General features: G+C 41.9%; 2 long non-coding RNA genes across 2 annotated transcripts; one reads left to right on the top strand and one right to left on the bottom strand.

The window, feature by feature from the left end:
- The first annotated feature begins 4,609 nt into the window (after window positions 1-4,609).
- LOC127661710 (uncharacterized) lies at window positions 4,610-5,907 on the top strand. Its single transcript, XR_007972781.1, has 3 exons — window positions 4,610-4,739; window positions 4,955-5,133; window positions 5,775-5,907. It is a non-coding gene; the product is annotated as an uncharacterized LOC127661710 (long non-coding RNA).
- Window positions 5,782-11,733, bottom strand: LOC127661712 (uncharacterized). Its single transcript, XR_007972782.1, has 3 exons — window positions 10,996-11,733; window positions 10,634-10,885; window positions 5,782-5,917 (listed from the first exon to the last, which is right to left on the bottom strand). It is a non-coding gene; the product is annotated as an uncharacterized LOC127661712 (long non-coding RNA).
- Between the last annotated feature and the right edge of the window lie 8,005 nt (window positions 11,734-19,738).

Below are 19,738 nucleotides of genomic sequence, written 5' to 3'. Positions count from 1 at the left end.
CAGAAAGAGGGCGGGGTTACTCTCGAATGGCCGTGGTTATTCCGAAATGGGGCGTCACTTCCACTCACTGTTAAGGTTAGAGGAAGGGTTAGGTTAGGGCAGGCGTTTGGGAACCTATGGCTCGTGAGCCACAAGTGGCTCTTTGTTAAAAATCAAGTGGCTCGCCGGGTCTTTCACCATTTACCAACACATGATCGTTTAAAACTTTCTAGAGATACTTTTCCAATAGAAAGTGTGGGTGCGATTGCAAAGCTTGAAGTCAATGACACTGTTTTGGTTTCCTTTCTCCCGATTTTTACAGCCTACTTCTGGTGAAAAGTTTTTAATTGAACACACGCCAAATGCAGATTTTTCATGGCGAGTATTTTGCTGATGTACCAGCCACTATGGAAGGTGACCTGAAAGACTTGTTGGAGAGATATATAACAAGAAATTAGACTCAAAGATGCGCATTTGACGAAATGTGATTATATTTTGAAGACAAGACGATAGAAAAGCTGCCAATGCACATCTGATTTGATGTGTGCGCACAGTGAGCTCTGCTGTTCATGAGTGCAATGAAAGCACTTCTCCAACACACGAACATTCATTGAGTTCTGGGACTCGTTTCCAAATAACTATTGACCTTAACTGTTAAGAGCATTTTCTACGAGCGATTTTATGAATGTTCATTATTTTATATGTCCATCCAGGGTGTGATATAGCACCTGCAAAATGTGACGAGACTCAATCCAGTTTGCAAGCTCCTCTCCAAATGCTCATCCACCTGCAAAAGTGTCTCGGAGTGACACATGACAAGAAATGCTGACGTGTTTGAAGAAACACACTTTATTATATTTTTAAGAACAGACAAAAGAAAAGCCGTCAATGCTCCTGTCTGATTCACTGTTTAGAGGCATGCAGCGGGAAACAAGTGCATGTAAAGTGTAGTGAAGGGCTACTTAAGACGCTGTAGGGCTAGTTTCGAATAGCAGTGAACCAGGTGTGTCGGTCAGAACACTACAGAGGGAGTATCAAATTATTATTATTTATTGACACAAGTATGCAAATATCAACATCAGAGGGAGAAGTCAGCCTTTACATCCACATTAGCCAGTGTCTGCTTAACAAGTGATATAAGCTTGAGGACTGCAGTGAACTCTAGAGGGTTTGAGGATTAGAGTCAACAAGGGCCATTTTTGGTATCCAGTGGGAATGGGTTTCCTTAGATTTGTATAAGCCTTTGGAATGGTTGCAGATGAGCATGCAAGGACTGGTGGAAATGATGAGATGTGGAGGAGGTTAAGCACACTTAGAGGAGGAACATGTAATAAAGTCCTTCATTAGATGAGCCTTGGCTTAACCAGCAGGGGTTTGATGCATAAGCGGACTGGGTTGTATATCAGCTTGAGTAGGTTTGGATTTGTATGAGTGTGTTTGAGTGTGGTTACTCTGCAACAGACAAAGAGCAGAGCTCTAATAACAGCAATCACCATTACACATCACCAGACCATTCACATACAAACTATAGGCTGCTCCCCTTACACGATAGCATAATGATGCATGAACACTTGTTATAACATCTTCCAGTACATTTAACATAATTATTTACCCACATGACGGCCCTTGGCTCCAGCGGTTATGCAGTACCAACTCTCCTAAGGTCTTCCCTCGTGTGACATCATCCGCCAGATTCTGGGCAGAGTCTACGTATCGCCAGGCACTCTCCCCATTGAGCTCCTGAATCTCAGCCGCACTATTATAACATTATGAACATTATAATTCTTAACATTGTAGATCAGCAGATAAATTAGCAGAGCTAGCACAGATTAATTTACATTATCACGGAACTCAGAGTCGCTTCTCAACTCTGTGACCCGGTGGCCCTTGGGCACGAATGTCTGAGGGATTGTAGTAACCTTGACACCAGGACTCGTGCCGGAGCCATAGCGCCATGTCTAGCAGCATATGAGTATGTCCAGGGTGTTGGAGCATCTGACGCCTAAAGTTTGCCCTCATTTCAATTGGAAGCTTGGTGAGGAGTCGGGCTACATGTGAGCCATATCTCAGCTCAACTTCGCCATCTGGGCCCAGTGTTTGGAGCATACCCACGAGTGACTGAACGTGCAGAGAGAATCTTTCAAAGGCAGCTATATCTACTCTTCGGAACTTGGGCGAGTCCATAACTGCAGCAATCCTTTTTAATGCTACATGGTGCGGTTGGCTGAACTTCTCATTCAGGGCTGCCATGGTGTCTGAGTAAGGCATTGATGAGTTTAGGTATGAGTTGGTGATGCTGTGGCCTCCTCTAGTCTCAGTTGATCCACAAGAATTTGATACATGAAGAGCTCTGTGGTATCAGCGGGTAGCAGGTTTGCAAGGGATAATTTCAGCCGAGAGAACTCCATGGGGTTCTTATGGATGAAAAGGGGGATTTTAGGTGTGGGCCCCCTGTACTCCCCTCCTCCTAAAGTTGTCGCTACTGGCAAGAACTGTCTGCCTCGGAGGGGCCCGAATGATTCACATCAGGCCCAATTGGGTATGAATGACGTAGAAGGCGGGTGAGTGTGGCCTGCGATACTGGATGCTGCACTGTCTCTCATGAGCTGTAGCTCACTCATCATTCGATCTATGATATTGACCACTTGCTGCTCCTCGCCAGTCGCAGACATTGGAGGGTATTTGGAGGAGGGCCATGGTGGAGGGGGTAGTTCATCATCATACTCATCTTCCTCTAGTGCTACGGAGTCATAAGGTAATGGGTGGGGTGGCACTGGCCATCGTTCTGAGGACTGGTCCTCTCGCGCTGCTCTGGGCACTCTGGCTGGTGGCTGTGAATGGACGTGATTCCTTCATAATGTCCTGAGGTGAGGTGGAAATGTATTGAAGGCTCACTCCAGTCCATTGGTTTGTCACACTTTCCTTGTATAACACATTCGGATCGATTCCATCCTCAGTGTAGGGCATAGAGGTATGTGGCCCTTCTAGGCTTCCGAGGTTGAGGCTCTCATCAAAGCTTGGGGAGTAATCGTCCTGCGTGCTTTGGGAGCTACTCCACCTCACACGAGGCTGTGAGCTCCACCCTTCCCCTCTAGGCGTGTGTTTTGTCGGGCTGGCCCATAATGGGCCGCGTATCTTCGGACGCACCGCACTGACCTCATAATCCTTAAAATAGGACGGCTGCCTCATCTGACTTCTGGGCCGATTAATTAACATTATCACGGAACATTACACAGCTGATAACTTTAGAATTACTGATAACAACGATCATAATTCAGCATACATAGTAGGATTAATCGTACTCACTCAAATAAGACGCACATGAACACAAGATATGTCCAAACTGAGGCTGATCATAACTTTAATGCACGTCTCAGGCGCCCGTGCAGCGTGAACTGATCTCTTGCAGCGGCTGATGCAGTATGTTATTCTCTTCCTTGTGAATAGCACAACTTCTGAACTCACACGCTATGTGCTTCCATAATAACAGTCCTAGCCAATGTTAGTGCGACAGCGCTCATACATTCTCTTACTAAGTGACCTTTTACACGTAAAGAGTTATCACTCCTTTTTATCTGTTTCATTCAACTGAAAACTGTTTGCAAGAATAATGTAGTCTATGAGAATGCTGCAAATGATCTCTTATCATCTTGTGAGGTGCTGTGAGTTTAGTTCGCTTCTACACATTGTGAACGCAACTCTGCAGGTTCAATAATAGATACAGGTATCTTTGTATTAAAGAAACAAAGACGAAAGTGATTAAATCATAAAGTAATACAAGATACATTCACCTTGAACCTAAATTGATAAGAACACACATTTGGCAGCATTTTTTGGGAACACAATAATTTTTTAGGCTTATTTATTATGATGATTATTATAATTATCTTTACATTTATAATTGTCTTTAGTTCTTAAGTTGTATGCTTGTAATTTTCAACTGTTGCTGCATACCGATACTTGCGTGATGGCAAATGGAGCAGTTGGAGATGGTAAATGTTCGGATTTGGGGAGGGGATTAGACAGTATAATAAGATTTTTTTATCACTTCGTTATTTGTGTTGCTTTTTCATTTTGTTTAAAATGAAATTTGAATTTAGAAATGTCTTTTGTTCAAGTTTTTCGTGTTTCAATAAATTAATACAATTTTTAAAGCAAAATCAATAAGGCAAATATATTCACCAACCTTGGGGATTGAACATATAATCGGATATTGATATTTTAAATGTGATTATCGCAGCCAAGCCAGAGTCAGACTGCTCCATGCCATGTCACATCCAAGCCAGAGTCAGCCTGCTCCATGCCACGTCACAGCCAATTATTAATAATTATTAATAATTATATAATTAATTATAATTATTTAGCCTAATATTTTGATTTTTTATCTAAATTGTGTGGAACACTGATTCATCACGATACTGGGAAGGTTTTTAGAATCAGTTACATCAGTTTAGAATGACAGGAAGCGTTTTTTAACTGTTTCAACTTGATTCACTTTATAACAGTCTGTCAGACCCGCTGGAGCGCGCCTCATGTTTCTGCGGCAGCATCATCACTTGTCCGCGTTCCCAGACACGTTTGGTGCGGGAGCGCGCCCGCTGGCAGCGCCTGAACATATGTAATGAGGAAACACGAACAATGCACAATGAAAGAGTGGGCATTGAGAAACAATTTATGATTATGAAATGTTCCCCTTCAAACATGCTCCACAATACACCATTCAAAAAGGATATTCAAGCGCTGCTTTTGAGGGAAAAGTGGTATGTGGTTTACATTCAAAAAGTATTATTAGCCTATTATTCATATTATTTTTACATAGTACTACGTTATTTGGACATGTACCATGGTAAAACCTTGATACTCTAAGTGTACCATGTAAATACTCTGGTATATGAATATGATAATAGTTCAGTACAATGGTAGGCTCTTTATTTCAAAGTACCATGGTATTACTGTATCGGTTGTCTGCTTGCAGTGTCGAAGAGTTGCCACGGTTATTAAACAACCTTGTGCCCAGTCAGAGAGTTGAGGACAGAGGAATGGACAATGCATCCTCCTTAACACCCAGTGTCACACTAAGACTGATGCAGGTCTAGTGACACAGGGAGGATTGTGAAACAGACAGGGGGTGGATTACTTGTTCATTTTAATCAGGTACCGATTACAAATTACATGACAAAAATGTAATCAGTAATGTAATCGCATAGATTACATAGGGGTAATCTAATCTGATTACTTTTGGATTACTTTCAACTTAATTCTACTTTATTTTATGTGACATGCATTTGAGTAGGATAATAAATTTAACCTAAAAGTACAAAGAGGAAGAACATTTATTAAATTATTTATTACTAACAAAAAGAGCCTCACAAAAAGAGCTCCTTATAACATTTTTTAAAAGTGCATTAAACATTACATTAATTAAATAAACATTAAATCTAACAGCAGTGACAGTGCATGGCCAACGTTTATAATTTAAAACACTGAGACATCAAGTTCATTTTAAGTGTATAAATCAATGGCAGCATTACGAACATTAATGACATAAAATCACCAGCGTTGCCTACATCAAAGCTTTCATCTAAAAACACTGAAACACTTTTAACCCTTATTGCTTACTGATAGTTCATCACCTATTCCAAAGCTGAGGTGCAAGATATTATCTTTCGAACAACATGAATATTCTAAAAGAGCAAAATATTTCTATCAGGAAGACTTGGAGACTTGAGTGAAATTTAAGATGACATTTATTTGATGAATATAAAACAGAAAAGTAATGTCTCTCTTTGGTGTAGGCACCGTCTGGCAGTCCAAAGAAGTTGTACTCTGAACCGTCATATACTGCCGGAGATAGGAGGCAGGGGCGAGGAGCCTACCCCTGTGCAGGACGGGACTCAACTGGTGATGGTGGGGTGGTGGAGCTTGCCGTGTTAGCATACTGAAACAGCAATGTGATAGATTGTGAGCAAACTTATTAAGCAATGGCTTAAAGGTGATTGCCTGGGAATTACCCAGCTAATGGTGCAATGATGTACAGCTGCTAGTCTTCCCACTAGAACTACGCTGTGCTTACATTTCTAAACAGCAGAGTTCCACCGAGTCACACAAGGAACAGTTGTGTCAAGTTTTATGTCAAGTTTCATGCAGTGGAATCCACTGCATCATCAGCAGCAGTAGAGCGATGGGATTTGTTCCATTAAAGATCCACTAGATCCTTTTAAGTAATTAAATTCAATGTGTTAGCTGCACATCATTGGTGAGGTACTGTAGCAATATAGATATTTTTAAACAATATCTAGTTCATTTTAGGTGCATAAAACAATAGAAAATGTACATGAACAAACAGTAATGAACCTGAAATCAACAGATATGACATTGCTTGGTTAAAGCAAATGACAGCTCAAAACTCTGATACAATTACTAACTTACTACTTAGTAATAGTCCATCACCTATTCCTTAGCAGGAGTGCATATCTGTTATAACGTAAAAGGAGCACATGCTCAAAATGTTCATCTGTGAGACTATTGGACTTCAGGGTAAGAATATGTTTAATAAATTGTTAACAATTTACTGCGTTTACAGCCATTGCCTTGTTAATATGTAATCATGTAATCTATAAAAAGTAACTGTAGTCAGATTATGAGTATTTAAAATGTGTATTTAATCTAATTACAAATTCTTGATTTTGTAATCTGATTACATAATCCATATTACATGCAAGATGTTACTACCCAGTACTGGAAACTGACTATGCTAAACATGATTTATGAGACCCACCCAAACTCTGGGTTGTCTGGACTCAAAAGTAAGGACAGTTTAGATCAGCCTGAAGTGGTTTGCTGGTCTTAAACTGATTTAAGATTGTCAAGTTGGTTTTAAAGGGTTTATTTTAATTATTTTAGTTTGTTCCTTGAGGTTCATTTCTAAAATTAGTAAAGTTGTTTGCACAAAAAGCAGTCATATATTTGTAAAACATGATAATTTATTGCCCTCATTCTGCCCCTCTGTCAGAAACACAAAACACAGTTTTGGTGCTGTTTTTCTTTTAAGACTTGACAGTACTGCTGACTGCTCTATTGCACATTCTTGCCCTTTCTTAATACTACATAATTCTTGCAGCTTGCAAAGAGTACTATTCTGTTCTCCCCTTAACTACAATAACATTATGCCCATACAGTATATTTACTTGTATATATTATATGTTTAGAATTTGTTTATATAAATTGTTTCCTATATGTTACTTACTATGAATAGTAATATAGATACATGTGCATATAGATACCATTTATACAGTGAGGAAAATAAGTATTTGAACACCCTGCTATTTTGCAAGTTCTCCCACTTGGAAATCATGGAGGGGTCTGAAATTGTCATCGTAGGTGCATGTCCACTGTGAGAGACATAATCTAAAAAAAAAAAATCCAGAAATCACAATGTATGATTTTTTAACTATTTATTTGTATGATACAGCTGCAAATAAGTATTTGAACACCTGTCTATCAGCTACAATTCTGACCCTCAAAGACCTGTTAGTCTGCCTTTAAAATGTCCACCTCCACTCCATTTATTATCCTAAATTAGATGCACCTGTTTGAGGTCGTTAGCTGCATAAAGACACCTGTCCACCCCATACAATCAGTAAGAATCCAACTACTAACATGGCCAAGACCAAAGAGCTGTCCAAAGACACTAGAGACAAAATTGTACACCTCCACAAGGCTGGAAAGGGCTACGGGGTAATTGCCAAGCAGCTTGGTGAAAAAAGGTCCACTGTTGGAGCAATCATTAGAAAATGGAAGAAGCTAAACATGACTGTCAATCTCCCTCGGACTGGGGCTCCATGCAAGATCTCACCTCGTGGGGTCTCAATGATCCTAAGAAAGATGAGAAATCAGCCCAGAACTACACGGGAGGAGCTGGTCAATGACCTGAAAAGAGCTGGGACCACCATTTCCAAGGTTACTGTTGGTAATACACTAAGACGTCATGGTTTGAAATCATGCATGGCACGGAAGGTTCCCCTGCTTAAACCAGCACATGTCAAGGCCCGTCTTAAGTTTGCCAATGACCATTTGGATGATCCAGAGGAGTCATGGGAGAAAGTCATGTGGTCAGATGAGACCAAAATAGACCTTTTTGGTCATAATTCCACTAACCGTGTTTGGAGGAAGAAGAATGATGAGTACCATCCCAAGAACACCATCCCTACTGTGAAGCATGGGGGTGATAGCATCATGCTTTGGGGGTGTTTTTCTGCACATGGGACAGGGCTGACTGCACTGTATTAAGGAGAGGATGACCGGGGCCATGTATTACGAGATTTTGGGGAACAACCTCCTTCCCTCAGTTAGAGCATTGAAGATGGGTCGAGGCTGGGTCTTCCAACATGACAATGACCCGAAGCACACAGCCAGGATAACCAAGGAGTGGCTCTGTAAGAAGCATATCAAGGTTCTGGCGTGGCCTAGCCAGTCTCCAGACCTAAACCCAATAGAGAATCTTTGGAGGGAGCTCAAACTCCGTGTTTCTCAGCGACAGCCCAGAAACCTGACTGATCTAGAGAAGATCTGTGTGGAGGAGTGGGCCAAAATCCCTCCTGCAGTGTGTGCAAACCTGGTGAAAAACTACAGGAAACGTTTGACCTCTGTAATTGCAAACAAAGGCTACTGTACCAAATATTAACATTGATTTTCTCAGGTGTTCAAATACTTATTTGCAGCTGTATCATACAAATAAATAGTTAAAAAATCATACATTGTGATTTCTGGATTTTTTTTTTTAGATTATGTCTCTCACAGTGGACATGCACCTACGATGACAATTTCAGACCCCTCCATGATTTCTAAGTGGGAGAACTTGCAAAATAGCAGGGTGTTCAAATACTTATTTTCCTCACTGTACATATTTCTGAACCACTTTATACTAGGGATGGGCGATACCACTTATTTTCTTTTCGATCCGATACAAGTACTATAAGGCCAATATCGATACCAATACCTCTAATAAATTAAATATTTACAAATTCTTTGGTTAAAATTAATCATTTAAATTATTAAAATGTTGTTAAACATTTTTTTATTATTATTTTATTCAATTATTAGGTTGCTTTGTTTACCTTTTAAAAATTAGTTTAAGCTTTTAAGTTTAAAATTTAAAAAGTATAAGCAACATATAAAACCACAAAATTAACCAAAGATATTACTATATGGCTACTATTACTAAAACCAAGTAACTGTATGGACACTACAGTATTGCTGTAGTAAAACAATGGTTAATTGTATCAAAATCTTGGTTATTGCCAGACCAAAAAAAAACATAGTTACAATTGTGGTTACTGCAGTCATGGTTAATACAATATTACCACTGTAAATCCATGGGTAGTTTTCATATGGGTATCGTTTTTAACGAGGATTAAAGATCATTATCAATGTTTTAACACCTCTGAATTTAAATAAGCCTGTAAAAAAAGCCATTATAAAACATGTCATGTCTAGATTAGTGTGAATAACTCCAGATGCTGTTTTTCTGTCATTAAAGCACTGCTCTCTCTTTGAACGAGCGCTATGAATGAAAGGGTGCCATTCAACAATTCGCTCATATAATTATTCTTTTCCACTTCGAAGTTTATGAGATGCATTAATATCCATGTTGTCTAAATAATAAGATCACTAGTTTAAAAAACCTTCAGAATTTATATTTTGATGTGAGGATTGATATTCTTGATACCACATCAGTTTAGGAATTATCGATATTTAAGTATCAATCCGCCCATCCCTACTTTATACCTCATACCTTACCATGTCTCTGCACAGTGTTCATCTGCACTATTCTACATATCTACCTTATTCGCAACTACACTTTACCTGCATTTATTTTTTATAATATATTACTATTTGCACTACTGGTTAGATGCTAACTGCATTTCACTGGCCCTGTACTTGTATTCTGCACAATGACAATCAAGTTTAATCTAATCTAATCTAAATGTCCACTGTTATCTCTGCTCTTGACTCATCTGCTCACCACAACTGGGCAGGCTACGGAAGTGATTAAAGGTAAAGTAGGCATTGATGTGTTGTGGAGGTGGTCAAATGCAAATGTCAACCACAGTGTGATATTACAATAAGGAGGAAGTAGAAAATGAATCGTGTTGGCAGACTGGTTTCAACAAATGCTCTTTTTGTAGTGAGGAGGTTTTGAGTTCTGAAACTTACAATACGATTTTATAGTACAATGACCAAAAGGTCAAGGAAAGTTTGTTTCCTCATGTCATGACCCATTTAACCTAAGCAGTTGGCAAGTGCCTAAAACCTCTTTTAATCCATCAAAATATATCCAGTTTGGCCAGGCTGGAAGACCAATTTGCCAACTAGCTAAACCAGTGTAACACCAAATTGACAATCTAAAACCCAGCAAAGACCAGCAAGTCACCATTTAGCAGGAGATGTAGAGGTGTGCTATAGTTTGCCAGGTGTCGTAACTTCATTCTCTTAGCAGCAGTTCATGCAGCCAGCGATTTGCCTCAGGGTCCAGTAGCGCATCAGGTTCGAGGCTAATAAATGCTTGCAGTATTTCTGCTCTTTCTTCTGTGTGTTTACTTTTTCTAAAGCTGCATGTGCACTATGGCTAAAACAGATGCTTCAATATACTGACCTACTTTCCAGAGGAATTAGATTTTCTCTCTCTCTCTCTCTCTCTCTCTCTCTGCACGTGACCCAATAATGGCGTCCCATTGTTCCTGTTCCCGGCCTCGTGTAGATCGCAGACAGATGGGGTGGGGGTCTGGGGGCGTGTGCGAAAGGTTCTTACTCAAACTTTCTCACACTGTTTATTTTCCTTGGCTCTAGCACAAGTGTGTCTCCTTTCATTTCCCCTGGACCGCAGCAGAGTTGAGCAGTTTGACTCCTAAACATTTGTGGAAGAAAGCAAGGGGCATCCGACATGTCACAGATTAATAATTATTAATCACCTTCAGATTCCTTTAATGTCACTGAATATTCAGGTTATAACATCACCTGTTCCTGTGTAATGGTAGTCAGCTGGTACATGATAGCTTTACAGTGTGTAAACCTCACACTCCTGGCCTTATGAGACGCACTAGCGACCGAGGATAGAGGCCATGGCTTATATAGCCTCCTTGCTAGTGCATCCGACTCCCATGCTGGGGATCACTGGTTTTAATCCCGCTTGGAATGGGTCGAGTAGGACCGGTTACACTGGTGCCGTGACCCGGAAGAGAGTGAGGTTTAGGGGGTGAGTGTAACGGTAGCCAGCTGGTATGTCATAGCTGTGCAGTGTGTAAACCTCACACTTCTGGCCTTATGAGACGCACTAGAGTCCGTGGCTAGAGTCCATGGCTTTTATAGCCTCTTGCTAGCACGTCTGACTCCCATTCTGGGGATCGCTGGTTCAAATCCCGCTCTGGGCTGGTCGAGTAGAACCAGTGACACCTGAGCAGATCTGCCACCGAAGACTTCCGTTGGGCCTTTCAGACATAATCACCCAGGGAAATTATGTAATCCTGTTAAATCATATTTCACACTGTATTTGTAAACCCTGGGATAACATTGTTATTTGCAGTTGTATGAGATTAATAACAGGGGTAGGTAAAAATATAGATTTTCCAATCCATCGCTATCAATTCTTAAATCCCAATATTTAACTTTTAGATTATGTTAATTTAGCACACGTTAAACAAATGTAAATACTTGTAAATAGTTAAAACTATGTAATTAAACAATAATAATAGATAAAATAAAATATCTTATTTATTGATTTGATTTGTTCATTTTTAAAAAGCCAAAATGTTATCAAAATGATAACTAATAAAATATAATTGGTAAAAATTTATATTTTTCATAATACACCTAGTTAGAAGGTCCTCTGTATAATTAAAAGCATTAGCTGGGAGAGAATTTCTTTCATATTTAAACAAAAGGGACAATATAACTTAAATATACCCATATGAATCGATTTCGAATCAAAATCTGAATCAAATCGAATCAGGAAATATGTCTCAATACCCAGCCCTAAATAATTGATTAGACAAATATAGGGGTCTAATAATTGCTAGTCCATTTGTAAGACATTTTTAATTGTTTCCCTCAGAAACTAAATACATGAAAGTTTCTGCAACTATTTAAAGCTGAAGTGTGTATCTTGTTTGTGTTAAAAAATACTTTATACAATCCAAGCTTAATATGCAGAGAAAACTATAAGTAAGCCATTTGTAGGTTAAGCTTTTAGAAAACTGGAAACACCGTGACTATGTGGCACTATAAAAAAATTTGAGCAACTCATCAAGCCAGACTCAACAACATTGACTCGACCAATGGTGTGAGTTGAATCAATGAATCTCCGTTGTTTGATTAACGGCAGATGGGGGGCGTATTCAGAAAGATGTTTGAAAACAATATTTACTGTTGCAATTCTGTTCAGGTGGTGCTAGTGAAACAGAACTTACACACATTAGCTTTAATAAGGCAAGCATTAGTTTATAACTGGTTGTCTGTTGCATACAACTCACTTTAACTTTCTAGCACCACATCGTAATGTTATTCTTAATCCTGTCTTAATGCCCCTTTTAGCAGCCATTCTCATGTGAACTTGCTTTGGTGTTTTGCATTGACCAACTTGCCACATCTGCAGCTCATGGATGGATGCATGACTGCATGTTCACATTCAACATTTCAAGTGTGGAATTGTGTGTTTGGTTTATGCCAGGTATAATGAAACCCACCTCATCCAGAATGATCCACTTTTGGTTAATCTGTCAGTAGAAAATTCTCCTTAAACACTTGGAATCATCTGGGTGCTACTTGCCAGATGAAAAACAAGCATTTATGTTCTTCTCAGTTGGTGATGTTTCCGTCTTGCATCTCTTCTATGATGACCAGTTCTGCTCAATCTTTTTCTGAATGTACAATGCCAAGGTGAGAGCCGCCTGCAGTTCTCTGGATGTTTTTAGGATTCTTTGCAATGGCCTGGATGATTTTATGGTGCACCGTTAGAGAAACCTTGGCAGGTCAGATGCTGCTGGAGAGGTTCACTAGAGCTCCAAGTGTTCCTCATTTAGTCGCCTCTCGCTGTTAGTGTGTACCGATCTTGGCCTTTTCCAGAATGATAGATGTAGATAGATATGAACTTGTTTTTTCTTGTTAGAACTTTTCTTTGATCATGGGAAATTGTGCTTTTTAAATCTCTGTGCCGGTCAAAATAAGCAATGTCAAAATTGCACACGACTGGCTTTAATCAATAGGTTGATTTTAATATCCCTTTAATACCCTTACACATGAATGTTGGATACCACATAATTGTAGTATCAATGCACACAGAATCAAACAAGCCATTTTGTGTCCTTGTGAACTCTTTGGCGCTCATCGCTGTGGATAATCAACATCAGAGACAAATAGCTGCAAATAAAAACCGAGATGAGAATGCCTTTAATAATCAGTTATGGGCCAATACAAGATGTTTTGTGTTAAAGAAAACATCCATGATATTTCAGTGTGCTGGTCTTGTTGTTTATGTCTCTGTGGATGTTTAGGCCCCTGAGGTCCAATTCTTTTTCTTTTTGACACAGCTGAACAGCTTGCAAGGAAATACTAACAACATCCCCTCACATTTTTGACCATCTACGGCTTGGAAAACAGTCTGTTGTGGTTCGACCCAGAGTGCTGTGTCCAGTCCAGCACACACACATAAACATGCATACATGCATTTACATGCACTCTTACACATGCCAGTAATTGATGTTTGAGACAAACAGTGCTCAAAGATTCACCAATAGACTCAGCAAACTCATACAGGACAATATTCCGGAATGTTCGGGGCTCAATACAAGTTAAGCTCAATCAATAACATTTATAGCATAAAAATGATTACCACATAAAAAAAAAAAAAAAAGATCTGTGTTCCAGTGAGCCCTTACAATGAAAGTGATTGGGGCCAATCCGTAAACTTTAACATACTCACAGTTTCACAATACGTAAACAATATGAGTGTTAACATGATTTTACTGTGATAAAATTGCTTACTAACCTTTTCTTTGTAAAGTTATAGCCAATTTTACAACTTCGTTGCCATGATGATGTAATGTAAACAAACCCTAAAACTGTCACAGTTCCTCCTGACACTCCCAGCACTTACACTCCATGTTCTCTCTCTCCCGAATACTAACACTAACACCTCTAACTGAAACCTGTTCCCACATCAATCAGCTTCACAGCATATAAGCTCCACTCACCCGTCACTCTTTGTCTGGTCTCCCACGTTGATCACAGACTCACTTACCTGATTCCACTCCTAGACGTTTCATGGTCTTCGTCCAGAGCTCCTCGCTATTTCATTCCAGCAACGTTCTACGTAATTCTCCTCTCCAACGCTCCGGCGTGTTCAAGCTCCTCACTCCATCGTTCCAGCTACGTTCCACGTAGTTCTCCTCTCCAACGCTCCGACGTGTTCACGCTCCTCACTCCATCGCACCATCATCAAGTTCCCATGATTTCCTCTCCATTGCACTGCGGTGTGCACTCAGGTTCACCAGCTCCTCTTAATCCCTCAATAAACTACACCTCCGGGTTTAACACTACCTTCGAGTCTGAGTATCTGTTACAGAAGACCAGACCCTCAACAACAATCATGAACCCGGCAGGACCCGATCCCATTCAAACCCTCGTAGATGCTTTCCGGCAAGCGCTAACTCACAACTTGGATCCCTCCGCTCCTCCATTATCCACCAGCGCTTCCGCTATTCCTTCTCCTGGTCATTCCTCGTCACCCATTGCCAACCCAGCGCCCTACTCTGGAGTGGCGGAGTACTGCAGTGGTTTTGTAACCCAATGTTCGTTAGCGATTGAGATGCAACCACATCGTTTCTCTACCAAACGTTCTAAGGTAGCCGTTGTCGTCTCACTGTTGACAGGACCGGCACTACAATGGGCCCAACCTCTCTGGGACTTCAATAGCCCCGTAACCCAATCCTTTGACAGCTTCACCCGACACTTCCGGTAAGTTTTTGGATTTCCTGCAGGGGATACTTCGCAAGGTGAACAACTGTTTAATCTCCGTCAGGGAAAAAGTTCTTTCAACGATTATGCCCTGAAATTCCGCACACTAGCAGCCTCCAGCGGATGGAATGAGTCATCACTCCTCACTGTTTACGGCTTGGGGTTGGAACCACGGCTGCGATTACACCTCTCCTCCTTTGATGATGCAATGGGTCTAGAGCGTTTCATACTACTTTCTATCCGGGTGGCTAATCGAATGAGGTCATGTCTCGCTGAGCTGCCTGCTTTACCACATCCACCAGCTGTCGCCAAACCACCCTCTACCTATTCATGTGAACCTGAAAGTGAAACCATGCAGCTGGACTCCTACCGCCTGTCTCCCGCAGAGCACCAACACCGGTTGACCCAGAAGTTATGCCTGTACTGTGGTAAAGAGGGACACGTAATCTCTTCGTGTCCCATTCAGCCACCTCGCCCTTTGGTGAGTTATTTACACGCTCCGAGAATCTGCTCTTCCCCACTCTTAACTAATGTTTCACTTACTGCCTCTGATTCCTCTCTCTCAGTACCAGCACTTCTCGACTCTGGGTCAGCCGGCAACTTCATCTCTGACACACTCTGCCAACAACTCCTTCTCCAAAAGAAGCCCTGCAAACCCTATCTCCAGATCCAAACCATAACTGGCAAACCCTTAGGTAACAACAACAACAACAACAACAACTTACATTTATATAGCTCTTTTCTCAAACTCAAAGCGCTTTACATAGTATAGGGGGAATCTCCTCAACCACCACCAGTGTGCAGCATCCACCTGGATGATGCGACGGCAGCCATGGTGCGCCAGAACGCCCACCACACACCAGCTATTGGTGGAGAGGAGATGGTAGAGTGATGTAGCCAATTCAGGGATGGAGATTATTAGGAGGCCATGATAGATAGGGGCCAATGGGGGAATTTGGCTAGGACACCGGGGTTAAACCCGGGTATATCCGTCACTGGGTCGGTCCCATCAAGCTGCAAGTGGGATGCCTGCACTCGGAGGATATCACCTTACTAGTACTCGATAACTCCACTACCGACATTATCCTAGGCCGCCCCTGGCTCGTCCAACATTCTCCTGTCATCTGCTGGTCGTCTGGTGAGGTTCTGAAGTGGGGAGCCAAATGCTTATCCACCTGTTTTCCAAACCTTCCCGCTCCAAACTTCCCTCCTATTTCCAGGGAACCCATTGTCAATCAGAACACCGCTACGATCGAAAGCCCGACCAGCTCACAGTCCATAGAGTTTCCCTCCTGCTACTCCCACTTTCAGGATGTTTTCTGTCCCCTTCAGGCCTCACAGTTACCACCTCACTGACCCTGTGACTGCGCTATCGACCTCCTTCCGGGCGAACCTGTGCCCAGAGGTAAGATCTACCCTCTCTCTATTCCAGAACAGACCACCATGGAGGAGTATATCAAGGAGGCACTCTCCCAGGGATACATCCGCCCTTTCACTTCTCCAGCTGCCTCTAGCTTCTTCTTTATGGCCAAGAAGGATGGAGGTCTCTGCCCCTGTATTGATTATCGCTCCCTCAACAAAATAACTATAAAGTTCCGGTACCCTCTTCCCCTAGTTCCTGCTGCCCTGGAGTTGCTGAGAGGAGCGACAATCTTCACCAAGCTTGACCTACGCAGCGCCTATAATCTCATTCGCATTCAGAGGGGAGACGAATGGATGACGGCATTCGTTTCCCCAACTGGCCACTACGAATACTTGGTGACCAGACAAAGTTTCCGACCGCGGACCTCAGTTTATCTCCCGAGTCTGGAAGGCCTTCTTTTCTCTCCTTGGTGTAACTATCAGTCTCACCTCAGGTTACCATCCTCTGGCTGAAAGGAAGATACAGGAGATTGGTCACTTCCTCAGAACCTTCTGTCATCACCGTCAAAATCGCTGGAGTCGTTTTCTACCCTGGGCAGATTACTCTCAAAATTCCCTACGTCAATCCTCCACTAAGCTTACCCCTTTCCAGTGTGTTTTAGGCTACCAACCTTCCTTATTCCCATGGTCCGGAGAACCTTCGGAGCTGCCAGCAGTCGATCACTGGTTCAAGGAGAGTGAAAGAGTCTGGAACTGGGCTCACCACCACCAACTACGAGCAGTCAACACATTCTCACACCCCAACTCGTCACATACGGACGCTCGGGCAGGACCCCTTGGCGTCGCTTATGGACGCGCCGGGTGTACCTTTGGTTTCGAAACATAAAAAACCAGTTGGAGGGCCATTGTAGCCTATTCCTTTTGATTGTTATTTATCGCGGTCTCGACTGTCCACCCGTTCGCGGCGTGAGCTTACCCGAGACGTGACATTTAAACGCTACGCGCTCCGGTTCGCAGAGATACATAGAAGTCTATGGGACCACCCTGCGCATCGAAAAATGACGCCAAAGGTGTACCCGGCGCGTCAATATGTGACGAAACCGCCCGAAGCGTCCGTATGTGACGAGTTGGGGTGAGAATGTGTTGGAGCAGTACACCGCCAGAAAGGTTCTGCTGACACCCGCAGAGCTCCCACTCCGACCTACCTTCCTGGGCAAAAGGTGTGGCTATTCACGAGAGACATCAGATTGCGCCTCCCTTGCAAAAAGCTAAGTCCCCGTTTCATTGGTCCCTTCAAGATCTCTAAACAAATTAACCCTGTCACCTTCCAACTTCAACTCCCACCAGAATACCGTATCCATCCTGCCTTTCATGTCTCTCTGTTAAAGCCTCACCACCCGAACCTCTCTCTTCGCTCCACGGAACCGGACCCTGCTGTTGGTCCGCCCCAACCATTACTCCTGGAAGACGGTCCGGCCTACGGAGTCCGAGACATCCTGGACTCCCGTCGCCATGGAGGTTGCCTAGAATATCTCATTGATTGGGAAGGATACGGCCCAGAGGAAAGATCATGGGTCCCTCGTAATGACATCCTGGATCCCACCCTTCTTTCTCACTTCCACGATACCCACCCAGATCATCCTGCTCCTCGTGGTCGTGGGCGTTCTTGACGCCAGACTGCACGCCACTCGGGAGCAGCCCCTGGAGGGGGGGGGTAATGTCACAGTTCCTCCTGACACTCCCAGCACTTACACCCCACGTTCTCTCTCTTCCAAATACTAATCACCTGCACCTGAAACCTGTTCCCACATCAATCAGCTTCACAGCATATAAGCTCCACTCTCCCGTCACTCTTTGTCTGGTCTCTCACGTTGATCACAGACTCACTTACCTGCTTCCACTCCTAGAAGTTTCATGGTCTTCGTCCAGAGCTCCTCGCTCCTTCGTTCCAGCTATGTTCCACGTAGTTCTCCTCTCCAACGCTCCGACGTGTTCACGCTCCTCACTCCATCGCACCGTCATCAAGTTCCTGTGATCTCCTCTCACATCACTGCGGTGTGCACTCCAAAAATTGTCCCCATTCACTTCCATTGTAAGTGTCTCACTGTTACCTCGATTTTTGATTTTATTTAAAGAAAAGTAGGGACAAGTTACATTTTTTTTTAAAGTTTTTATGGTAATCAATATTATGCAACAAATGCTGTTGATTGAGTTTAACTTGATTTGAATCCAGAATATCCCCTTAGAGTCAATAAGAAAACAATATTGACTCCATTTACTGTGTCAAAGGCCTGGTGAGCTTGGAGACTCTTGAAATGCATGTTTCAATATTGCAACAATATTGACTCCATTTACTGTGTCAAAGGCCTGGTGAGCTTAGAGACTCTTGAAACGCATTTTTCTGGTTTTATTGTGCACGATTCGTCAATGCATATCATTCCTTTCATGAAAAGATAATACTCTGCACAGCCTTTGAAACATCTGATTTCACCTAGGCTGTGCTGGCTACTGGTTAATGTTGACTAACAGCCAAAAAGCTATGTTAGCATTGTTTTAGGATACAGTTGTAGGAAATTTCTGCAATCTTATCAATAGTTCATGAAGCAGTTTATTGCCGGTTAATATTAATGAAACATAGGTTACACAATAAAAGTAAATAACAATAGATGTGTTAAAGAATTACCATTGGGATATTTAGAGATAGTATGGAGGGTGTACTTGATATTCAGCCTTAACATCCCTGTCAAAAGCCATAATTTAATCCAGTCCTGTTGGCTGAATTCTACACAACCACAGTGGACAGTCACTCATGTTAAAGCTTAGCCTAATAAAGCAGCCAAAAGTGTTATAAAAGTAGCCCATGCATCATATTCCAAGTCCACTGCATTCCCGGCACTCTTTAAAAAGGTGATTTTTGTCCACCGCACTTTTCTAAGCTAAACCATACCGAGTCCAAATGAGGATTTGAATACAGTATTCTTTGCTTTTTGTTACTTTGGGCTAATTGAGCAGTCAATCACAGGTGAGTTTCATGATCCGAAACAACTCTTACGTAATAGGCCATCAGTCAAACAGTCTAATAAATGTGGCTCTGTTCATATCTACAAAGTTGCTTTCAATAATGCTTATTTATCCATGTTTTTTATCGACATTGATGTTGATCTAAATTACTAATCTAAAGATGAGGAACACACAAATGAGAGTTATTTATCAGCATATTGTTCTTGACTGGCAGCGTTACATGAAATGCACTGCAGAAAACAAACAAAGTGCAATCCTTGTTTTAAGCACACATTGTATGTGTAGTTTCCAGTCTGTTGCTAACTTCGACGTTGTGTCGAAGAAGCAACACTAGGGGTCTCTTTTGAGCGCCGAATATACATCTGAT

The sequence above is a fragment of the Xyrauchen texanus genome, chromosome 21, assembly GCF_025860055.1.
Source record: "Xyrauchen texanus isolate HMW12.3.18 chromosome 21, RBS_HiC_50CHRs, whole genome shotgun sequence".
Classification (NCBI taxonomy): Eukaryota; Metazoa; Chordata; class Actinopteri; order Cypriniformes; family Catostomidae; genus Xyrauchen; species Xyrauchen texanus.
Note: the sequence above shows the minus strand (reverse complement) of the source record. Positions and strands in the feature narration are given on the sequence as shown.